The sequence below is a fragment of the Zingiber officinale genome, chromosome 5A, assembly GCF_018446385.1.
Source record: "Zingiber officinale cultivar Zhangliang chromosome 5A, Zo_v1.1, whole genome shotgun sequence".
In the NCBI taxonomy this organism is placed as follows: domain Eukaryota; kingdom Viridiplantae; phylum Streptophyta; class Magnoliopsida; order Zingiberales; family Zingiberaceae; genus Zingiber; species Zingiber officinale.
In genome coordinates, this window is record NC_055994.1 from 36776720 (window position 1) to 36788542 (window position 11823).

Consider the following 11823-nt stretch of genomic DNA (forward strand, 5'->3'; position numbering starts at 1 on the left):
CTGACAAGGGTTTAGATGTGATTGGCAGAAGACAATTCGTGACAATCTTAAAGAGAATGTAATCTGGGGCAGCTAGTCTAAGGGCTGCAAAGGTAGGAAAATCAACATCTAACTCATCTAGTTCACCTGGTCTAGGATGTCCGAAGAAATACTCATAAATGGAGTCAGAAAAGACATCAAAGGGAGAAGGTAAGGGGTCTGGTAAATCAGGATATATAGAAAAGACATTTCCTGAACACCTCCGGCAAGCTAGATAATCAAAGAAAGCCGAGAAACTGAAATCAATAGTCTGCTTAGCAACTCTAGTTTTATAACTAACATCATTAGTTTGATGAAGATTATTATAAAACTCAGATACTAAGTCGTAATTGATGTCCCGTTCCAAATAGACTAGAGAATCAAGTTTGTAATAGCCAATTATGTCCGACACAGATGGACAGAATTCATTCATGAATTTTCTATCCACAGACCTACAAGGGAGCAGTTTGAAAGTCCTCTGTTGAAAAGTGAGTTCAAAATGGTGGTTTGGAAATCTCCCAGAGACAGATGGTTGGGGTCAGGAGGGAGCCTTAGATGTAGACTTCTCAGACGACTTAGAGGTTCCTTCACCCACTTGTTTCTTCCTAAGGTTTAACAATGTGACACAATGGGGCAAATATGTGAGCACCGGAGCCACCAACAACCGATAACCAAAGCAAAATACATAGATACGGTGAGAAATGAAACTGAAATGCCAAGGTGAGTAGCGCTAGGGGAGTATGGAGTTACCTTGGTGCCATTGACGTATCTTTCAGCTAGGACTTCAGCGTGCAAAGAGAGGAAAAGAGTTGAGGTGCAGGAGGGTGTCAGCTAGGGCTTCAGCGTGAAATGAGAAGAGAAGGGATCGGGAAGAATTAAGAGAGATGGGTGTCCAGGTGTTGAAATGATCAGACGGCTGTCCGATCAGGAGATATCAGGAACCTCCTGATCGGTCCCTGGACTGATCCGGGAACCTCCTGATCGGTCTGTAGACCGATCAGAAGATGATCAATAGCCCCCTGCGTACCAAACTAACCTGATCGGTCCCTGGACCGATCAGGGAACCTCCTGATCGGTCTGTAGACCGATCAGTAAGCTTCCTAGCGTAAAAAAAAGAACCTGATCGGTCCCTGAACCGATCAGATATCAAATCTGGAGAGTTTTTGGATTGGTCGACAGACCGATCCACCCTCTCCTGATCGGGCTGTAGACCGATCAGTGTCTGACACTGGAGTCTCTCCAGTAATTTTAGTAACTGAAATTCGTAGAAGTGTTTGATAATTCAGAACTCAAGAAGTCCAGAAACTTCCAAATTCAGTACCTAGAATCTGAAGAATCTACAAACATAACTATTTCCTAAAGATGAACTCTTATGGTCTGAAATTGTCTATAGCCCGAAAGTTTCAGACGTTTAAAAAAACACAGACAACTCAAGGCTTCAAACACTGAAATTTCTGACCTTGTTATGTTCAGTTTCAAGTTTGTCAAAATATATCCAAATTGCTATCATTATTTCAACGACTTGTCCTAGTTTCAATCAAAAACATGAAAGGTATCGATCAAAAATATCAATCAACACATTAACCAAAGTTAGATAAATTCTAGGTAAAGGTCCAACCAAGTTTCCTTGGTTGGAATATATGAGTAAGATCTAGGAACCAAATACACATGAATTATGTAATGGTCTTCCCCATACTCAATTTATGTCTCTTCAACCTAATTATTCAAGAGATGCATGATACATTTTGAATAATTTGGCTGATCCTAGCATCTCACCCCATTTCTAGCAAACAAAAATAATTTGTTAAACCTTATAGTTTATGTGAGATGTCCCCAAGTTGCCCAAGTTAATTTCCCAATTTCTCTTGTCGTTTTAATTGTCCTTATTGATCATTATGAAGTCCTAATGGCCTATTGAGCCAAACACATTCTCAATTCTCTCCTTAAATGACTAAATTCATTTTCCGGAAGGGGTTTGGTGAAAATATCAGCTAGGTTTGATTTTGACTCAACATATGTGAGCGCAATGTCTCCCCTAGCTACGTGATCTCTAATGAAGTGATGACGCACTTCAATGTGTTTGGTCCTTGAATGATGGATTGGATTTTTCGTTAGGTTTATTGTGCTGATGTTGTCACACAGCACTTGCACTCCCTTATACGGAAGCCCATAATCTTCTAGGGTGTGGATCATCCACAACAATTGTGATACACTCTCTCCCATGGCAATGTATTCAGCCTCGGTCATGGAGAGAGCAACACAATGTTGCTTCCGACTTGACCAACTAACCAATGATGAACCTAAAAATTGGCAACCCCCACTAGTGCTTTTCCGATCCAATTTGCACCCAGAATAATCGGAGTCGGTATAACCTATCAAGTCAAAAGACTCCGTACGAGGGTACCATAGACCTACTCTAATTGTGCCCTTAAGGTATCTCAGGATTCTCTTAACTGCAATTAGATGAGATTCCTTGGCACAGACTTGATATCTAGCGCACATGCCCACAGCAAAAAGTATGTCCGGTCGACTAGCTGTGAGATATAGAAGACTACCGATCATGCTTCTATATTGCGTTAGATCAACTGGTTTTCCATTCTCATCATTGTCAAGGCGAGTGTTTGTCGCCATTGGAGTGGATATTGTTAGGTTCGTTCGTACTCGGCTAGAGAGGGGGGGTGTGAATAGCCGCCCCAAATCGTTCGCGTTTCTTTCTACAAACTAGGGTTAGTGCAGCGGAAATAAGAACAAGAAACGAAAACAAGAAGATCAAACCTCAACGCGTCGATGTAACGAGGTTCGGAGATAAACTCCTACTCCTCGGCGTGTCTGTAAGGTGGACGAGCCCTATCAATCCATCGGTGGATGAGTCCCCGGAGAACCGGCTAATAATCACTCCTTCTGGGTGGAGAAACCTCGCCACAAAGTTTTGCAAAAGCAATACAAGAAGGAGTATACAGCAAGAAGCAAAATACAATACAACTGTAAAACCTTCGCTTACTTGCCTTCTCTTCGACTGGATGAAGCAGCAGCTTCAAGCGACGCCTACAACAGCATCACGAAGCTTCGGAACTCAACAAAGCTCAAGAGCACAGAGAAAGAAGAGGAAGAAGATGTCGCGCAGCGGCCTCGACCCCTTTATACCGCGAAGAAGAAGAAACTAGCCGCTATGTCAGCTTAGGACCTGATCGGTCTACGACCGATCAAGCTCAGGCCGATCGGTCCCCGATCGACCGTTAGTGCACGTAACCTTCGTAGATACTCGATCGATGCGTGGACCGATCGAGGATCGGTCCACGCATCGATCCCAACTCGGCCGTGCTTCCGCGACATCGTCTCCCGATCGGTCCCGCACCGATCAGATGATCGATGCGTGGACCGATCACCGCCTTTTTCGCCTCTGTTGCCGATCGGTCACCGGACGATCAAGAATCAACAGAGAGTTTCGATCCGATCGGTCACCGGACCGATCGAGCAAAGTATCCGATCGGTGCGGTGACCGATCCAGAGCTTGGTTTTTGCCCAAACCAAGTCCCAAGACTTCCAAACCAATATCCGGTCAACCTTGACCTATTGGTACTTCATCCCTAGCATCTGGTCACTCCCTTGACCTGCTAGACCTCCCTGCCAAGTGTCCGGTCAATCCCTTTGACCTACTTGGACTTTCCAACACCAGAAGTCCGATCATCCCTGATCCATCTGGATTTTCCCTTGCCCGGCTTTACTCACCAGGACTTTCCACCTGGCTTCACTCACCAGGATTTCCACACTGCCTAACATCCCAGTTAGGACTTTCCCACTACCTGGCTTCACTCACCAGGACTTTCCAACTGCCTAACATCCCAGTTAGGACTTTCCCACTGCCAAGTCTCCATACTTGGACTTTTCGCGTGCCAAGCTCCCTGCTTGGACTTTTCCAGTGCCAAGCTCCCTACTTGGACTTTTCCGTGCCATGTCTCCATACTTGGACTTTTCCAGTGCCAAGCTCCCTACTTGGACTTTTCCGTGCCAAGTCTCCATACTTGGACTTTTCCCGAATCAGGTCAACCAGGTCAACCCTGACCTACGGTTGCACCAATAATCTCCCAAACATCTATTCTTGTCCCACATCAAGAATAGAACTCTCTCACGAGTGTCAAACATTAACATGCAACACAACTAGGTCAACCTTGACCTAAGGTTGCACCGACAATCTTCCCAAGTCAAACATCAAAATACAACTCGAGTCGGGTCAACCAGGTCAACCTTGACCTAAGGTTGCACCAACAATCTCCCCCTTTTTGATGTTTGACAAAACCATAATCAAGTTAGGTTGACCCGATAACCTAACTTAGGTTTTCAATCATCTTCCAATGTCCAATGTTCTTTCCTTGAACATTCTCTGGACATTCTCCCCTTAGGTTAACCCAATAACCTAACTTGGGTTTTCAATAATTCTCCCCCTTTTTGACACACATCAAAAAGAATTCCAATGTTCTTCCTTGAACATTCCTTGACATTCTTTCCCTAGCTTAGGTTAACCCGATAACCTAACTTGGGTTCTCCAATAATTCTCCAATGAATACTCTCCCCTTTTTGACACACATCAAAAAGACAAAGGAGAGTATCAAGGTCAAGAGTTTCTTCCTAATGAAAGTCTCATACCTTTCATTGAAACTCTTAATTTCCCCCCTTGATACTAAACTCAACAATCAACTTAGTGATAATCCCATATCACTAATCCTCAAGAGTCTTAAGGAGTACAAACTCCCCCTAAAAGTCAACTCCTCTTGACAATTAGGTAAGACTCCCCCTAGAGGTCAACTCCCCCTTGACCATTGCACCAACAATGTCTTTGAGAGTTCCAAACCTTAGAAATCCACAAAACCCAACTTCCAGCTGAAATTTCAGACCAACAGCTGAAAATCGAAACGGCACTCGGTCCCAGACCGATCAGAATCCCCCTGGATCGGTCCCCAGACCGATCCACGCTTCACTGATCGCACTGGATCGTCACTGATCGGTCACCAGACCGATCAGAACTTCCCTGGATCGGTCCGGTGACCGATCCACACTCTGAAATCAGAGATTTCTGATTTCCCTTCCCGGAAATTCAGAAACTCCTAAAAAATTCCAGAAAATTCGAAAAAATGTGAAATTTTGAGGATACATTCCTCATAACATATACTATCATGGAAAAATAGTTTTCTATGAGAATAACTTCCATTTTCAAATCTTGATACAAAATTCAAAAACTTTGAAATAATTCAAAGTTAAGTCAACTTTGTATCACAATGTTCAATGATGAATGCTATCACTAGGAAAGCTTCATCAAGGTTTTCAAAACAATTTTGAAATGATTTCAAACCCTTTAATTTGGGACCACAATCTTAGGGCTATATGTACATGACTTGTACACAAGCTTTCCCTATGATCCTCCTTTTCTTGAATTAGGCTCATCTAGGTACAAAAACTATGCACCTTGATCCTAACTCATGATCCTAATATCTCACACACATCTAAGGTGTATCAAACCACATTCAAGTCAATTTGATGTGAGATGTGGGTTAAGGTCAACTTAGGCTAAGTTCTCATGCATTTTCTAAACTACACTTTGATCTCAATACCAAAATGTGTTTTTATCCTTAAATCAATTTCATTGATTCTTAATGCAAGAGATGATGACATGGCATAAATAAATAACATAAATGAAAACATGTGCCAATGTCATGATGTCATGGCATAAAGTTTGAAACGAAACTAACACATGACATATAGATAACCTAAGCATTATCATGACATTTCAAATGATAATAAAATAAGTATGATGTCATGGCATGGCATATGGCAACCAATCATGGGAAGTTAGCACAAATAAAATGCCTAAATTCCCTATCTAAGTATCCTTAGCCTTAGCTAACTTAGAATCTAACCCTAGATTGTCCATATATCCCTTAGAGAAAACCAAAATCCCAATTATGGTATTTCTCTAGGTTTTCTTAAATTGTGCCAAATAAGATTGAAATCGATATTTTTCAAATATGGCACAATTTACTCTTTAAGGAGTAAATAATAATTCTTTTTCATTTTCAAAGGTTATCAAAACCTTGAAAATGCTCCTTGAGTGTCAATTTCCTCAAAGTTGGGTTAACTACCCTTCTTATTGGAGTTGACACTCTCTAACCCATCTATGGGGTAGAGAAAATGCTCCTAGGAACCCAATACCTACTTGAGCTCATTGGGTTCACTAAATATTCACTAGGGATAACTTCCCTAGCAACCCTCCTAATGACCCTCTTAGGCTTTAAAGCCTTGGCCATTTGGGACTCATCAAGATCAACTCTAGGGGTGACTCCCCTTGTGACCTTGGTGTTGGTCTTCCTAGCCCTAAGTTTTGTTCCATAATCGAATGGAACATCATGATATGTGGGCTTGACCATTTGGGACTTAGGTTTGTGACTCAAACCTTTCTTGTCCTTGGACTTTTGACCCTTAGGCCCTAGAGTTGACTTCTCTAAACTTTTAAGGGCCTTTTCTAGGGTATCAAGCCTTGACCTCAAGACTTGATTCTCCTTTTCTAATACCTCAATTTTTTATTTATCACTCTTCCTTGAGGTATTCCTAGGCATATGTCTAGTTGATTTAGGGTTTCTACCTAGGTTTTTCTTAACCTTAGAAGTGTTAATCCTAGGGTTAGCATTCCTAGTAGTATCCCTATCTAGGCTAACATGTTTAGCTCCTAAGCACATGTATTGGTTCCTAAAGTTAACATGCTTATCATTATTAACAATTGCAACAAAACTACTAGCATGAGTTTTATTAGAATTGCAATAATGAACCTTAGAGGTTACCTTAGGGTTTGCCTTAGCTCCCCCTATCGATGTGCATCCCTTGTCCTTGTGAGGTTTCCTCCTCTTCGGACATTGGCTCCTATAGTGTCCCCGTTGCTTGCATTGAAAGCACACCATGTGCTTCTTGCCTTTGCGTGTTGGGACTCCGGCTTCCTTGACCTTTGGTGCCGGTGGAGTCTTCCTAACTCTCTTTGGACATTTGCTCTTGTAATGTCCACACTCCCTACACTCAAAGCATATTATATGTAACTTATTTGAAATTGAGATGCTTGAGTTACCTAGGTTTGGGGATGGGTGTGAGCTTTCTTCTTCAACCCTTCCGGAGGTGGAAACTTCTTCTTCTTGCTCCGAACTTGAACAAGAGGAACTCTCCTCCTCTTCTTCCTTGGATATTGAGTAGCCCTCAACTTCCAATTCGCTCCCTCCATGATGTGAGCTACTTGGCTCACTAGGCTCCTCTTCATGGCTTGAGGTGGAGCTCTCCTCATGGTACTTGGCCAAGTTGTTCCACAACTCCTTGGCATTGTTGTATCCTATCTTACACAAAATGTTAGTAGGCAATGAAAATTCAATTATTCTCGTTACCTCTTCGTTGATTTCGGATTTGTGAATTTGTTCTCTTGTCCACTCCTTCTTCTCAAGTGGTTTTCCTTCTTCATCCACCGGAGGAGTAAAACCTTCTTGTACACAAAACCAATTCATTATGTTAGTCATAAGAAAATACTTCATCCTTACCTTCCAATACGCGAAGTCGCCGCATTCGTAGAAAGGTGGAATGGTGACATCTTCTCCATAGAGATCCATTCTCTAGCTTTGCTCCCACGGGTGTTGATCCGTCGAAGAGCGGCCTCGCTCTGATACCACTTGTTAGGATCGTTCGTACTCGGCTAGAGAGGGGGGTGTGAATAGCCGCCCCAAATCGTTCGCGTTTCTTTCTACAAACTAGGGTTAGCGCAGCGGAAATAAGAACAAGAAACGAAAATAAGAAGATCAAACCTCAACGCGTCGATGTAACGAGGTTCGGAGATAAACTCCTACTCCTCGGCATGTCCGTAAGGTGGACGAGCCCTATCAATCCGTCGGTGGATGAGTCCCCGGAGAACCGGCTAATAATCACTCCTTCTGGGTGGAGAAACCTCGCCACAAAGTTTTGCAAAAGCAATACAAGAAGGAGTATACAGCAAGAAGCAAAATACAATACAACTGTAAAACCTTCGCTTACTTGCCTTCTCTTCGACTGGATGAAGCAGCAGCTTCAAACGACGGAAGCTCACACGAAGCTTCGGAACTCAACAAAGCTCAAGAGCACAACAGCAGCTAGAGAAAGAAGAGGAAGAAGATGTCAGCAGCAGCCCTCGACCCCTTTATACTGCGAAGAAGACAGCGAAGAAACTAGCGGCTTCGATCGCGACACCTGATCGGTCTACGGACCGATCAGGGCCTGATCGGTCCCGGACCGATCGAGTTAGTGCACGAACCTTCGCGTACTACGATCGATGCGTGGACCGATCAGAGCTCTGGATCGGTCCACGACCGATCCCAACTCTGGCCGTGCTTCCGCGACGCCGTCTCTGATCGGTCCCGGCCGATCAGGGACCTGATCGATGCGTGGACCGATCGGCTTTCTTTCGCCTGTTGCTGGCGATCGGTCACCGATCGATGCAACGAGTTTCGGTATCCGATCGGTCACCGGACCGATCGAGAAAAGTATCACCGGATCGATCGGTGACCGATCCGAGCTTGGTTTTGCCCAAACCAAGTCCCAAGACTTCCAAACCAATATCCGGTCAACCTTGACCTATTGGTACTTCATCCCTAGCATCTGGTCACTCCCTTGACCTGCTAGACCTCCCTGCCAAGTGTCCGGTCAATCCCTTTGACCTACTTGGACTTTCCAACACCAGAAGTCCGATCATCCCTGATCCATCTGGATTTTCCCTTGTCCGGCTTTACTCACCAGGACTTTCCACCTGGCTTCACTCACCAGGATTTCCACACTGCCTAACATCCCAGTTAGGACTTTCCCACTACCTGGCTTCACTCACCAGGACTTTCCAACTGCCTAACATCCCAGTTAGGACTTTCCCACTGCCAAGTCTCCATACTTGGACTTTTCGCGTGCCAAGCTCCCTGCTTGGACTTTTCCAGTGCCAAGCTCCCTACTTGGACTTTTCCGTGCCATGTCTCCATACTTGGACTTTTCCAGTGCCAAGCTCCCTACTTGGACTTTTCCGTGCCAAGTCTCCATACTTGGACTTTTCCCGAATCAGGTCAACCAGGTCAACCCTGACCTACGGTTGCACCAATAATCTCCCAAACATCTATTCTTGTCCCACATCAAGAATAGAACTCTCTCACGAGTGTCAAACATCAACATGCAACACAACTAGGTCAACCTTGACCTAAGGTTGCACCGACAATCTCCCCAAGTCAAACATCAAAATACAACTCGAGTCACGTCAACTCGAGTCGAGTCAACCAGGTCAACCTTGACCTAAGGTTGCACCAACAGATATTTCCTTAGAGTCACTCATTTTGAATTTCTTGAGCATCTCTTGAGTGTACTTCGTCTGATGGACATAAATGTCATCTCGAGTTTGTTTGATTTCAAGTCCAAGGAAGAATGTCAATTCTCCCACCAGACTCATCTCAAACTCACTTTCCATGTGAGTGATAAATTCATTCAAATAGCCCTTGTTATTTGAGCCACAAATTATGTCATCGACATACACCTGGGCTACAAATATGTTTTCACCATCTCTACGCAGAAATAGGGTTGGATCTATTTGACCTCTTACAAAACCCTTTTCTAGTAAGTAAGTTGACAACCTTTCGTACCAAGCTCGAGGTGCTTGTTTAAGCCCATAAAGAGCTTTCTTGAGCTTGTACACGTGGTTTGGAGCTTCGGTATTCACAAACCCCGGTGGTTGTTCAACATAGACTTCTTCTTTAATGAAACCGTTTAAGAAGGCCGATTTAACGTCCATTTGATAGATCTTGAAGCCTCTATGTGCAGCAAAAGCTAGCATCAAACGAATAGACTCTAATCGGGCCACGGGAGCATAAGTCTCATCATAATCGAGACCTTCGACTTAACTATAGCCCTTGGCTACAAGTCTTGCCTCGTTTCTTACGACTTCTCCCTTTTGGTTTAACTTATTTTTGAAGACCCATTTGGTTCCAATAATGGTGGTCTTCTTAGGTCTAGGAACTAAGTCCCACACTTGGCTCCTTTCAAATTGACCTAACTCATCTTGCATAGCTATGACCCAATCAGGATCGTGCAATGCCTCATCAACTAATTTTGGTTCGATTTCTGAGATCAAGGCGACCTCATTAGACTCATTTCTAAAGAATGATCTAGTCCTAACCCCTTGTTGGATGTCTCCAACAATCTGGTCTTGGGGATGACTAGAGGCTATCCTGGATTGCCTTGGCGTCGGTGGTGCCTCATGAGTCGTCTCACTAGGCACAGGCAAAGACTCAGTATCAGGCAAAGGATCAGCCTGAGCCCTTTGTTACCTTTGCTCATCGTCATCGGAGTCAGGTTCGACTCTTTCTATGTTTTGATCATTCAAACTTAGCCTTCTATGTTCAAATGAATTTCTCCTACATCCCTCGATTGATCATTTGATTTGGGGATTTCTTCAAATGCTACATCCGAGGACTTTTCAATCAATTTAGTCTTATTGTTGTAGACTCGATAGGCTTTGCTGATGAGAGAGTACCCGACCAGTATTCCTTCATCAGCCTTAGCCGTGAACTTTCCAAGATGATCCTTGGTGTTCAAGATAAACACCTTACAACCAAACACCCTAAGATGTTTAATTGTAGGGGGTTTTCCAAACCAAAGTTCATGGGGAGTCTTTCCTAAAAACCTATGTATCAAGACTCGGTTTTGCACATAGCAAGCTGTATTTACAGCTTCAGCCCATAAGTAGCTCGGTAGTGAGTACTCATTGAGCATGCTTCGTGCAGCTTCTTGCAAGACTCGATTCTTTCTCTCCACAACCCCATTTTGCTGTGGGGTCCTTGGAGTAGAGAACTCATGCCTATATCATTTTTCTTGACAAAATTCTAAAAATCTATGATTTTGAAATTCTCCACCATGATCACTTCTAATTGTTTTAATTGTTGTTGATTTTTTATTTTCAGTTCTTCTACAAAAGGAAACAAAAATGTCTATGGTTTGATCCTTATTTTTCAAAAAGAAAGTCCATGTATATCTAGTAAAGTCATCAATGATGACTAAGCAATATCTACTTCCATTCAATGAAATGATATTACTACAATCAAATAAGTCCATATGCAATAAATCTAAAGCAGTAGAGGTACTTACAGTGCTTTTACCTTTATGAGACGCTTTTATTTGCTTACCCTTTTGACATGCATCACATAATTTTGTCTTTTGGTACTTGATGCTTGGTAGGCCTCACACTAATCCTTTGTTGGCTAGCTATCGAATATTCTTCATGTTCACATGGGCCAACCTCCTATGCCAATGCCATGATTCTTCTTCTTTGACATGAAACACTTAGCAGAGGCATTAGTAGCACTTTTAAAAGATACTTGATAAATGTTATCTACCCTTGTGCCTACTAGTACCATGTCAAGTGTGTCAATGTGTTTGACCAGACATTGATTTGAATGAAACTCAATTGTGTAACCCGTATCACACAATTGGCTGACACTTAGGAGATTAAAGGTCATCCCCTTGACTAGAAGGACATTTTTGATTTGCAGACATTCGGATATATGAATATCTCCAACTCCTATAACCTTAAGGCTACCATTATTACCAAAAGACACATTACCTCTATTTTTGTTTTGAAGGGTAGTGAAGAGTGACTTGTCCCCGGTCATGTGCTTGGAGCATCCACTATCAACAAACCAAGTTGATAGATGCTCCCCCTTGACAAATGCCTACAAGACACGAAAGATAGACGTTTTAGGTAGCCAAATCTTGGGACCTAAT